The following is an 11634-nucleotide window of genomic DNA, read 5'->3' as shown; positions in this document are numbered from 1 at the left end:
ATTCTGCTGGGTTTGATATCTAATCTAATTAACAATAATAAGCTTGGTCAAGAATGACAGACCATGTAGGAGCCAGGTCTAAGATAGAATTCCATCCATCCATCCTCGTCCTCGTCCTCGTCATCTATCTATCTATCTATCTATCTATCTATCTATCTATCTATCTATCTATCTATCTATCTATCTATCTATCTATCTATCTATCTATCTATCTATCTATCTATCTATCTATCTATCTATCTATCTATCTATCTATCTATCTATCTATCTATCTATCTATCTATCTATCTATCTATCTATCTATCTATCTATCTATCTTGCCTGCCTGCCTGCCTGCCTGCCTGCCTGCCTGCCTGCCTGCCTGCCTGCCTGCCTGCCTGCCTGCCTAGCTGCCTGCCTTTCTCCAACGGTGACCCAAAGTACCCCCAGATCACCCAATGAGCTTCCATGACAGAGTGGGGATTCGAAGCTGGGTCTCCCATATCCTAGTTTGACACTCTAACAGAAGGAGGTTAATATTCCTCAGTGAGTTCTAACTCTTGAGGGTCCAATGATAGCTCAGTTTCCCAGATGTGCCCAGGTGAGGGAAGGGGTAAGGTGTGTGAGTATTGTCAAAGAAGACTTTTCAGGCAATGAATTTTGGAGTGCTCAGTTTATTTAAGTTTGCACTGAGAGCCAAACTACAAGTGACGCCTTACACAGGTTGGACACTTGTCAGCTTCCCTCAAGTTTTGATGGGAAATGTAGGCGCCCTAGTTTTACAGCTTGGCTCTCCATTACAGCTGCAAGACCAGGATGCCTACATTTCCCATCAAAACTTGAGGGAAGCCGACTAGTGTCCAACCTGTGTAAGACGTCACTTGTAGTTTGGCTCTGAGTGCCAAGCTAGATGTGCAGGTTTCTAAAGAGTTGGGTCTGGGTTCTCCAGACCCAACTTGAGTTCCCCGGAGCTACACAGCAGCTTTGGAGAGTAGTTGTTAAAAAGAAAGGAGACCCTAAATGGCCTCAAAATGCTTCCCCCCTCAAGCCATTTTTCCCTGTCAAAATAGCAGGGGAGGGAGTTTTTAGCCCTGTTGTTTTTCTTGCTCTATGTGGAGTATTCTGTGCTCGTGGAGCATAAAAACACAGAGAAAAAACTCCTCCTGTGCTATTATGACATGGGGAAGTGGCTTGAGGGGAAAGGGAGGAGCCCCTCCTCCCCCACCCCACCCCCACAGAGGCATTCTGAGGCCATTTGAGCTCTTCTTATTTTCTAACAGCCATTTTCTTTTTAACTGCGGAAACCTGAGTTGGGTCCTCTTTAAAAACCTGCACGTCTAGCTTGGCCCTGAGAGTAGCAGTAAGAAGCTAACTCTGCTGAGGGAAGGGAATTATGAATCCTTATAGAGCTGTTTGAGGGAACTTTGCGGGTGGTTTATCTAAACGTTGTAGTGAAGGCACACATAGTTCGCCTTCCTTCGGACACATTAAATTCATTCTAGTCAGCAAGAATACTTTCTCATCTATTCTCCTCAATCAAGTGTTTCAGACACAATTTCTCATAATCAGGAAATGGCTGTACTTTCTCAGTATCGAGAAAAAACAAGTCTCTGGAAAGGTGACTGAAAGAAAATTCTAAATAAATAATCCTGGCCAGAAGTTACATGGACAGACATACAATCCATGCACAATGTACAACACATATATCCATTACTTCTCACGTTACGTTCAATGCATACACAGCCGAATGCGTGATTAAAACCTCACCTTTAGGAACATATTAGTTTCATTTGTAAAGTGAATACACATCAGCTGTTTCTTACAAACAGATATATGAGGTGTGTGCAGGGAAGATGTAAGTGTGTTCACTGTAATATGCAGCCAGGGCCAGTGTTACACAATGAGATTGAATGTGAAGGCAGAGAGGACATTGTTGTCCTTTTAAATGCTTGTCGAAAGTTTGTGTTTTGTCTTTTAAAAATGTATATATTGTTGGTTTCTTATTGCTGTTATGCAACCTGTGTCTGTGTTAGAAAAGTGGAAAGACGAATCTCCTGGAGGGACCAAGATCACCATCACCCACCCTGCACTGGGATCTGAGGTGGGGTAGCTGATCTGCTTTGCTTCCACTTGTACAATTTTAAAGAAAGAATGTATTGCATAAATGACACACGTTTTCATGCTCTCTCCTCCAGAGGAAACGACCCCAAGTATTGCTGCCTTCAGGGTGGGGAGGGGGACCTGAAACTTCATGTGGAGTTAGAGCCAAGCTACAAGTGACGCCTGACACAGGTTGGACACTTGTCAGCTTCCCTGAAGTTTTGATGGGAAATGTAGGCATCCTGGTCTTGCAGCTGTAATGGAGAGCCAAGCTGTAAAACCAGCACGCCTACATTTCCCACCAAAACTTGAGGGAAGCTGACAAGTGTCCAACCTGTGTCATGCATCACTTGTAGCTTGGCTCTTAGATAAATGGATTTCAGCCTTAGAGGGGCCACCATGACTATTCTCTCTTTCTCTTTCTCTTTCTCTTTCTCTTTCTCTTTCTCTTTCTCTTTCTCTTTCTCTTTCTCAACAAGCTGTGAATTGGCTGCCTGATGCAGAAGAAGAGTTACCAACTTCCAGTACGAATCTGGAGTTCTCTCAAAACTACAACGGATGTCCAGACTACGGAGATCAGTTCTTGGAGTTCTCTCAAAACTACAATTGATCTACAGAGATGAATTCTCCTGGAGGAAAGGGCGGTGTCAGATGATGGATACTACGGAATTACATTCCCATTGAGCTTCCTCCCCTCCCCAGACTCCACCCTCTCCAGCTGCTGACTCCGAATCTCCTGGAAATTTCCTGCGCGGAATATAAAAAAAGTCCAAGAAGCAGTTGGGAGATTGAATCGGGGTATTTTGACTGTGTGTGCAGAAGTCTAGAGAGAAATCGATGCAATATGGGGCCAGAATCGATGAAACAGCAGAAAAGATTCATGTTGGTAATCCTAATTGTGCTCTGCCTGTATATTTGGAAATAAAGGCGTCATTAAGTCTCCTGTGCTGTCTTATCCAAAGGAAACTAAAACTTGCCACCTTTGTGTTTGGTTGGAAATTATGGTCAGCTGTGAAAGTGGAGAGGCTCATAACTCTTTTCAGGAACTGAAAAAAGGAACTGAGATATGCATAAGATCAATTTTTAGGAAGAATTGAGGCGCCTCTCATTCAGTCCCCCACCCCACCCCTTAGCATTATAATAATAACAGAAAAGAACTAGAGTCCAGCAGCACCTATAAGAATAACAAAATTTGTGCTAGGGTATGAGCTTCCGTGAGTCACAGCTCTGTTTTCCAGATACAGCTAGAATGTGAGTCCATCTGCCCTTAAATCTTGGAGAGTGGAATGATTTCAGACTCTGAATGACAATGACCGGTGAATGATAATAGCAGGCAAATGACAATAGCAGGCATGATTGGATAGGGTGAGGTATACAGAGGGGGACTGGGTGTGGAGAAATCAGCATTGGTAATGAGACAGGAAGCCCAGGTCTCAATTCACTCCAGGAGGATGCATGGTCCTGAGCTTTGTTATCAGTTGCTAATCAGTAGCCTCTCTTTCTAATATCCCTTTGAAATTCCTTTGCAGGATAACTGCTACTTTTAGGTCAGCAACTGAACGTCTGGGAAGGTTAAAATGCTCCCCCACTGATTTTTGAAAGTTGTGGTTTCTGATGTCAGACTTATGTCCATTAATTCTTTGTCAAAGGGACAAATGTTGTTGTTGTTGTTGTTAACAACAACAACAACATTCAATTTATATACCACTCTTCAGGACAACATAATGCCCACTCAGAGCTGTTTACAAAGTGTGTTATTATTATCCCCACAACAATCCCCCTGTGAAGTGAGTGGGGATGAGAGAACTCTGAGAGAGCTGAGACTAACCCAAGTTCATGCACCTGGCTTCAAGCAGAGGAGTGAGGAATCAAACCCAGTTCTCCAGATTAGAGTTCTGCTGCTCTCAACCATTACACCAAAATAAGAGGGGAACCATTTCTAGACAAGTAGTTTGACTTCAACCAGTTTAGCAGGGTGTACTCTGAGAGACTGAAGGTGAGGAGAAGATGTGCTTGGAACTCAACTAACTCAGAGCGGAACTACAAGTGACAAAAGGCACAGATTGGACACTTGTCAGCTTCCCTCAAGTTTTGATGGGAAATGTAGGCATCTTAGTCTTGCAGCTTGGCTCTCTGACTGCTGTCCAATGGACTTTTCAACTGTCACTTGTCCAACATTCCACCAAGCTGCCTACATTTCCCATCAAAACTTGAGGGAAGCTGACAAGTGTCCGTGCCTTTTGTCACTTGTGGTTCCGCTCTCAGACCCCATTCACAATTACAAAAGGTGAGATAGAAAAGAATGGCAGTTGAGACCTCAAGGTTCTAGACAGTGAGAGGTCTGCCAGAGAGCTTTGTATAGCACGATGTACAATACTTCTGCATTTCATTTCTGAAGGAGTTTAGTAACTAGAATGGTGAAGTTAAGGAGAGACCATAAAGGTTCCAATTGCCAGCTGTCTTGCGGCAAACAAATGTCAGCTGTTGTATAATGTATTTCCCTCTTTGTGACTGGAAAAGGGGATAGAGAAAACCAGGAAACGATGGGGTGGAAAGAAGTTGAAATACACCCCACTAGCTTAGCTGACTTTTTAAAAATTAGATACATTTATGGAGGATAGGCTTGTGAATGCATGATATGTGGAACATCCATGACCATAGACAGTCAAGAGCTTGGGAACAAACAATTGAGAAGGCCAATCATATTCATGCTCCAATTATGAGTTAGCCATCTCCGAGGTCTTTTGAACTTTCCTCAGAAGTGACTGACCAATAGAAATTTCTAGAACCCCAATGTAAAGGTTCCTCACTACTTCACGGAATGTGAGGGCAGCAGTGCTACTTTGGAAATCAAAGTCAACCATCTCTTCAGAATAACTGAAGTTTCTAGAACCTACTGGAACACCCAAGTTGGACATTTTGATTATCTATGAGCCTATGGGCTGTTAAGCTTAAAAAATCTGAACTGAACTGCCAGCATCAGAAATATACAAGCTGAATCAGAATATTTATTTATAAGTTCAGGAAAATGCTTTCTAGTCATAGTGAACACCTGTCATAAATAAACATTATGGTCATTAATTTGCCTCATTAAACAGCTTCATATGTTCAGTTGTGACTAGGGGTGTGCAAGCCAAAAATTTTCGGCTAAAGCCGAAAGCAGAAAGCCGAAAGAGGATTCTCTTTCATATAAGCCGAAATCCGAAACGGCCAGCCGTTTCGGCTTTCGGCTTTCGGCTTACTTTCGGCTTTCGGCTTTCGGCTTTTTCAATGGGAAAATGCCTCCGGCGTCTTCCCGGACGTCTGGGGGAGGCATTTCCCCACCGAATCAGTCCAAAATTGGTGGGGACCTTCCTCTAACCCCTCTCTACAAACCCCCCAAGTTTCAGACAGATTGGACAATTCCCTGGGAGTAAACACTATTGAATAACATGGGACTTACATCTGAGTAGACCTGTTTTGAGGTGCATGCAAAATGCCTCCCAACCCTCTGGGGCCCTTCTCCCACCCTTCCTCCCACCCCCCACCAAGGCTCAGACTGCTCCCACTTGGGGGGGGGGCATTTCATGGCCTCCCCAAGTAGGTGCTCTCAGCCCCTAAAGTCCACCCCTTACAGCCCCACACAAACCCAATTCCCCCCCAGCTGCCACACACAGACCCAAATCCCCACATTAGCCCCTCACAGACCCAAATCCACCCCCACCTGCCCCACACCCATAACCCCAGGAACAGGCTGGCAAAGGCCAGCCCTCTCCCTTTGTTCCCTATGCTGGGAACTTCTAAACTCTCTTTCCCTGGGCAATTCTGCACAGCCCAGGGGTGCCACAATGGTGGGCACACTTCTGAGTGCCAGCTGGTCCCTGTGAAAGAGCACCTGAACCACAGACACCCTCCCTCAAATTCCCCCACCACCTACAGAGATGGCTGGCCAGCCAGCCCCATTGTTCCCTATGATGGGAACCAACTGCACAACAAAGAATAAAACAAGAACAACACAAAATAAAGTTTTTAAAAAATTATTTTCTCCCTTCCAAAGTACAAGTAGGCAAAGCATTATGACACATTACACCAGCAGTCCCCCACACAGAAAAATAACACAACTCACTTAACATCAGAGAATCACAAAGCACGATTCCTGTCAAAAACACTTTATTTCTTGAACAGCTTTAGGTTACACAGCAGGGGGGAACACCAAAGGGCATGGCAGCACTATCTTACACAAAAATAACACAACTCACTTAACATCAGAGAATCACAAAGCACAATTCCTGTCAAAAACACTTTATTTCTTGAACAGCTTTAGGTTACACAGCAGGGGGTAACACCAAAGGGCATGGCAGCAGTATCTTACACAAAAATAACACAACTCACTTAACATCAGAGAATCACAAAAACATAATTCCTGGCAAAAACACTTTATTTCTTGAACAGCTTTAGGTTACACAGTAGGAGGGCACAACAGGGCATGATAGCAGTGTACTACAAAAAATAATACAACCCACTTCACCGTTTTTGACAGCAATTGTGTTTGTGTGATTCTCTGATGTGAAGTGAGTTGTGTTATTTTTGTGTAGTACACTGCTTTCCTGCTCTGTTGTGCCTTCCTACTGTGTAACCTAAATCAGTTACAGAGATAAAGTGCTTTTGACGGCAATTTTTTGGGGTGATTCTTTAGGGAACAATGGGGCTGGCTGGCCAGCCATCTCTGTAGGTGGTGGGGGAATTTGAGGGAGGGTGTCTGTGGTTCAGGTGCTCTTTCACAGGGACCAGCTGGCACTCAGAAGTGTGCCCACCATTGTGGCACCCCTGGGCTGTGCAGAATTGCCCAGGGAAAGAGAGTTTAGAAGTTCCCAGCATAGGGAACAAAGGGAGAGGGCTGGCCTTTGCCAGCCTGTTCCTGGGGTTATGGGTGTGGGGCAGGTGGGGGTGGATTTGGGTCTGTGAGGGGCTAATGTGGGGATTTGGGTCTGTGTGTGGCAGCTGGGGGGGAATTGGGTTTGTGTGGGGCTGTAGGGGGTGGACTTTGGGGGCTGAGAGCACCTACTTGGGGAGGCCATGAAATGGCCCCCCCAAGTGGGAGCAGTCTGAGCCTTGGTGGGGGGTGGGAGGAAGGGTGGGAGAAGGGCCCCAGAGGGCTGGGGGGCATTTTGCATGCAAAATGCCACTCCTGGCAAGACAAGCCTCCCCCAGCTGTCAGTGGTAGAGATGAGAGCACCTACTTGGGGAGGCCATGAAATGGCCCCCCCAAGTGGGAGCAGGCTGAGCCTTGGTGGGGGGTGGGAGAAGGGCCCCTGAGGGATGGGGGGCATTTTGCACGCAAAATGCCACCCCTGACAAGACAAGCCTCCCCCAGCTGTCAGTGGTAGAGATGAGAGCAGCTACTTGGGGAGGCCATGAAATGGCCCCCCCAAGTGGGAGCAGGCTGAGCCTTGGTGGGGGGTGGGAGGAAGGGTGGGAGAAGGGTCCCAGAGGGCTGGGGGGCATTTTGCATGCAAAATGCCACCCCTAGCAAGACAAGCCTCCCCCAGCTGTCAGTGGTAGAGAGATTAGAGCAGCTACTTGGGGAGGCCATGAAATGGCCCCCCCAAGTGGGAGCAGTCTGAGCCTTGGTGGGGGTGGGAGGAAGGGTGGGAGAAGGGCCCCAGTGGGCTGGGGGGCATTTTGCACGCAAAATGCCACCCCTGGCAAGACAAGCCTCCCCCAGCTGTCAGTGGTAGAGAATGAGATTAGAGCAGCTACTTGGGGAGGCCATGAAATGCCCCCCCAAGTGGGAGCAGGCTGAGCCTTGGTGGGGGGTGGGAGGAGGGGTGGGAGAAGGGCCCCTGAGGGTAAGGGGGCTTTTTGCATGCAAAATGCCACCCCTAGCAAAGGAAGCCTGCTTCTTCATTTTTCCCCATAGGAAATAATGAAGAAGATGAGCAGCAGCATGCTAACAATATGCTGCTCCTTCGCTTTCTTATGGGAGGATAGGGGGACCTGCTTTGGGGGGCCATAACATGGCCCCCCAAAGTCCAATCGGTCTGAAATTTGGGGGGTTTGTAGAGAGGGGTTAGTGGAAGGTCCCCACCAATTTTGGGCTGATTCGGTGGGAAAATGCCTCCTCCAGACGTCCGGGAAGACGCCGGAGGCATTTTCCCATTGAAAAAGCCTAAAGCCGAAACGTTTCGGCTTTTTTTCTTTCGGCTAGCCGAAACGTTTCGGCTTAGCCCGAAACGTTTCGGCTAACCTGAAAGAAGTCGAAACACTTTTGTTTCGGCTTTCGGCTTTCAGAAAGCCGAAATGCACATCCCTAGTTGTGACATCTATGAAGGAGGGTCATTTTCTTCAGGATGACTCAAGCACCACAATAAAGACAATTTTGATTTTGAAAATTACACCCAGATTGAGGGCAGATCTTGAATTGGGAAGAATGGTGTAGGTCAAGTGGGACGAGTTGGAAGTCCATCCGCTTACGGAGAGGCACCAACCACATTTGGGTTGGTGTTAAAATAGTTAAAATAGTTATTCCTTCCTTTTCTTTCAAGGGGATTTACAATTCCAAATTTAATTGTACAAAGTACAATAAAACCCCAAAGTAACTCTCCCCCCCCTAAAATGTCTGCCATCTATACCCCATTAAAAGCTGTAGTTAATAAAATAATCTTGCAACACTGACTAAAAACTTCTATAGATAATAGCCACTTCACCTCCCTAGAATGCCCATTCCATAGTTTGGGAGCTACTATAGAAAAAAATATGAGATCTAATTGAAGCCAGGAAAGCTACTTTGCATGGGGAACAGCTAGTCCGTGGCAACCAGAATATCTCAGTTGGTGTAAAGGGACATAATTTAATTCCTGTTCTAAAGACAAGATTTCATTCTTCAAATGTCATGTCAAAACGAGAAAAAAATGAGAAAATACTGTGAATTTGAAATTTCTAGATGGGGCAAATCAATGCTTTAGATTAGGCAGATAACTCTAGATATGGCTCTATGCCCCCCACCCAGAATAGGGCAAGTCAGACTGGTACTATTATTCTTCCAATTTTATGTAAGCAGACCGCCAGTTCTTGAATTCCGCGCTGAAGTTCAACAGGGGTGGACTACTGAGCCAAGAATCCACAGGCACCCATAAATTCTTGTTGGGGAAACGCATTCTTTACATCACTGACAGTTCCTTTGGCCCCAAGTTTGCCGACACTCACCTGAAGTGAAGCAAAACAATGTCTCAGAGTCCTCTACAAGATTGCTGTTGGAGTAACAGTTCATGGAATCCAGAGAAGAGAAAATATGACTTATTCTGCTTCTGTCCCTAACAGCCAATGTCTTCAGCTGTCCTACTTCCACCTCAAAATCCCTCCCTTTGCTTTATGAGTCACCCTCTTACACGGCTATCAGGTGCATGCTTGTCTGATCATCTATAGCAGCCTCTAAAGGTTGTGGGTTTGAGGGGGCAGGAAGTTGGACAATGTTGTAAGATGAATCAAAAGTGAGCCTCTCTTGTGGCAACTGTGCGTACATGTGTCTGTGCGGTTAATGCAGGGCACAGAGTACAAGATGAAGTATTTTAAAACCAAAGGTTCCTTCCGTCAATCTCAGTGGAACACTGGCCTGGCCAATGAGGATTCGATAGAGCTTTTTGTAGCATGGTGTTGCGAGTCATAAGAAAAGTATTCTGGGGAAATGCCTGTTCTGATGGTACTTTTGAAAGTAGATTTTACCAACAGTTTTGTATTATATTTATTGTGCATATTTTGTGCCTTATCTTGTTTTAGCCCAGTTGGTAAAGAAGAGGGAGGGCCCTTTTTACCTTATTCTCTCCTGCGGCTTCAATCATGCACTCTCTCCGGCTTCCGTTACAGGACTCCATTGACTTCCAACTGGTCCGCTGCTGCTCCATGGGATGCCTTCGGGCAGGAAGCACCGAGGTCAGCCAGCTGACAGAACTCGGCCAGGGTGCACCGCCCGGGAGATGTCGATGTCCTTCCATGCTGGCGACACCCATTGGGGGGGTCACAGAATGCTTTTTACATGCATTCTGTCACTTTCCACATATTGGATTATGTATATGTGTCTTTGTATTTTGCACTTTGAATACTTTTGCACTGTGAGAGTAAATATATATTGAAGAGATATTAATTGTGTATATAGTTTTCTCAGCCCTAGGCAGGTGCCTTCCTTTTGTGATAGCAGGGGACAGGACAACCTTGTTCCACGCAGTTGCCTGTAGTCTACAGTCATCTTAACACCACTCTCTGTGTGTAGTTACATGGGGGCACATAGATTGGATTTCCTGTGGTTATTAAGGGGTGGTTGGCCAGGAAAAACTCTAAAGTTGCCAACTCTGGGTTGGGAAATTCCTGGAGATTTCGGGAGTATAGACTGGGGAGGGCAGGGTGTAAGGAGGGGACAGGCCTCAGAAGGGGATAATGCCATTGAGCCCTGGTTGCATGTATACCATATTGTTTATTCTATGTCTACATGGACTTTGCCATTCTACATTGCTTTTCTAAGCAGGAAGTGCAAGATAGATGGATGAAAGTTTTCGCAGGTTCCCCCTTTGTTCTGTTTCATCTGGAATAAAAGATGGAAGTGTAGCCCAGGACACACGCCTCTGTGTATCGCTTTCAATCCAACAGCTAACGGCCGCCAGCAATAGAGAGCCATCTGCAATGCTGAGGCCTTCAGTGGGCAAAAAGAAATTGAGCTGCATTCAGCTGGAGTCCTCCTCCTCAACCGCTAGTGCGCCTTTTCATTCGATGGAGCTTTCCTCCATTTCCAAAAAAACGAAAGGCGAAGTAAATGACCAAGGAACAAAGCAGGAACCTAAAAATGGAGTTCAAAAGAAAAGAGCCTATTAGCTAAAAAGTGGGTAGAAGAACTACCTGAAAAGAGGCTCAAGAAAGTTTTGGGGGTGGGGGTGTTCTTCATACATAATTGCGCTACCATCCATTTTTATCCCACTTCTCAGCCCAACTACTTTCAAGTATCGATATCGATGGAGAACCACTTACTTGATCAGGCATATGCCTATCTGAAAGAGAATGGCTGAGCTCAAAGACCTGAACAGTACAATGAATAATTCTTTAGGTCCTTCTGCAATGATATGACATTGAGACAATAAAAATAAGACAACGCTAATAACAGTCTTCCTTTTCAAAGCTGGCCAGTGTTACCTTATTTGGAGATAGTAGAGACTCATTTTTGACCTTTTACAAATCCTTCCTTGTGCTTTTAAACCATATTTACTGTCAGCATATGCACAGTGCACATATTTATTTCATTTATCCCCTTCTTCCATTTTATCCTCGCAACAACCCTGTAAGGTTGGTTAGGCCAAGAGTATATAAATGGCTTAAGGTCATCCAGCAAGCTTATTTGGCACAATGGGGATTTGAACCTGGGTCTCCCAGATCCCAATCTAGCTGCTACATGGTGCTGCATCTCATTGTATCCGTGTGAGCATTTTCAGACATAGTTTGTTTCTCAAATTACAGGGCAGCTGGTAGCTAGAGGGGAGTGAAATGGGGTGTGTGAAACTGGAATTCTGAGGTCAATGCGTGGCATGACTTTAG

The sequence above is a fragment of the Eublepharis macularius genome, chromosome 15, assembly GCF_028583425.1.
Source record: "Eublepharis macularius isolate TG4126 chromosome 15, MPM_Emac_v1.0, whole genome shotgun sequence".
Classification (NCBI taxonomy): Eukaryota; Metazoa; Chordata; class Lepidosauria; order Squamata; family Eublepharidae; genus Eublepharis; species Eublepharis macularius.
This window is presented reverse-complemented; position numbering follows the sequence as displayed.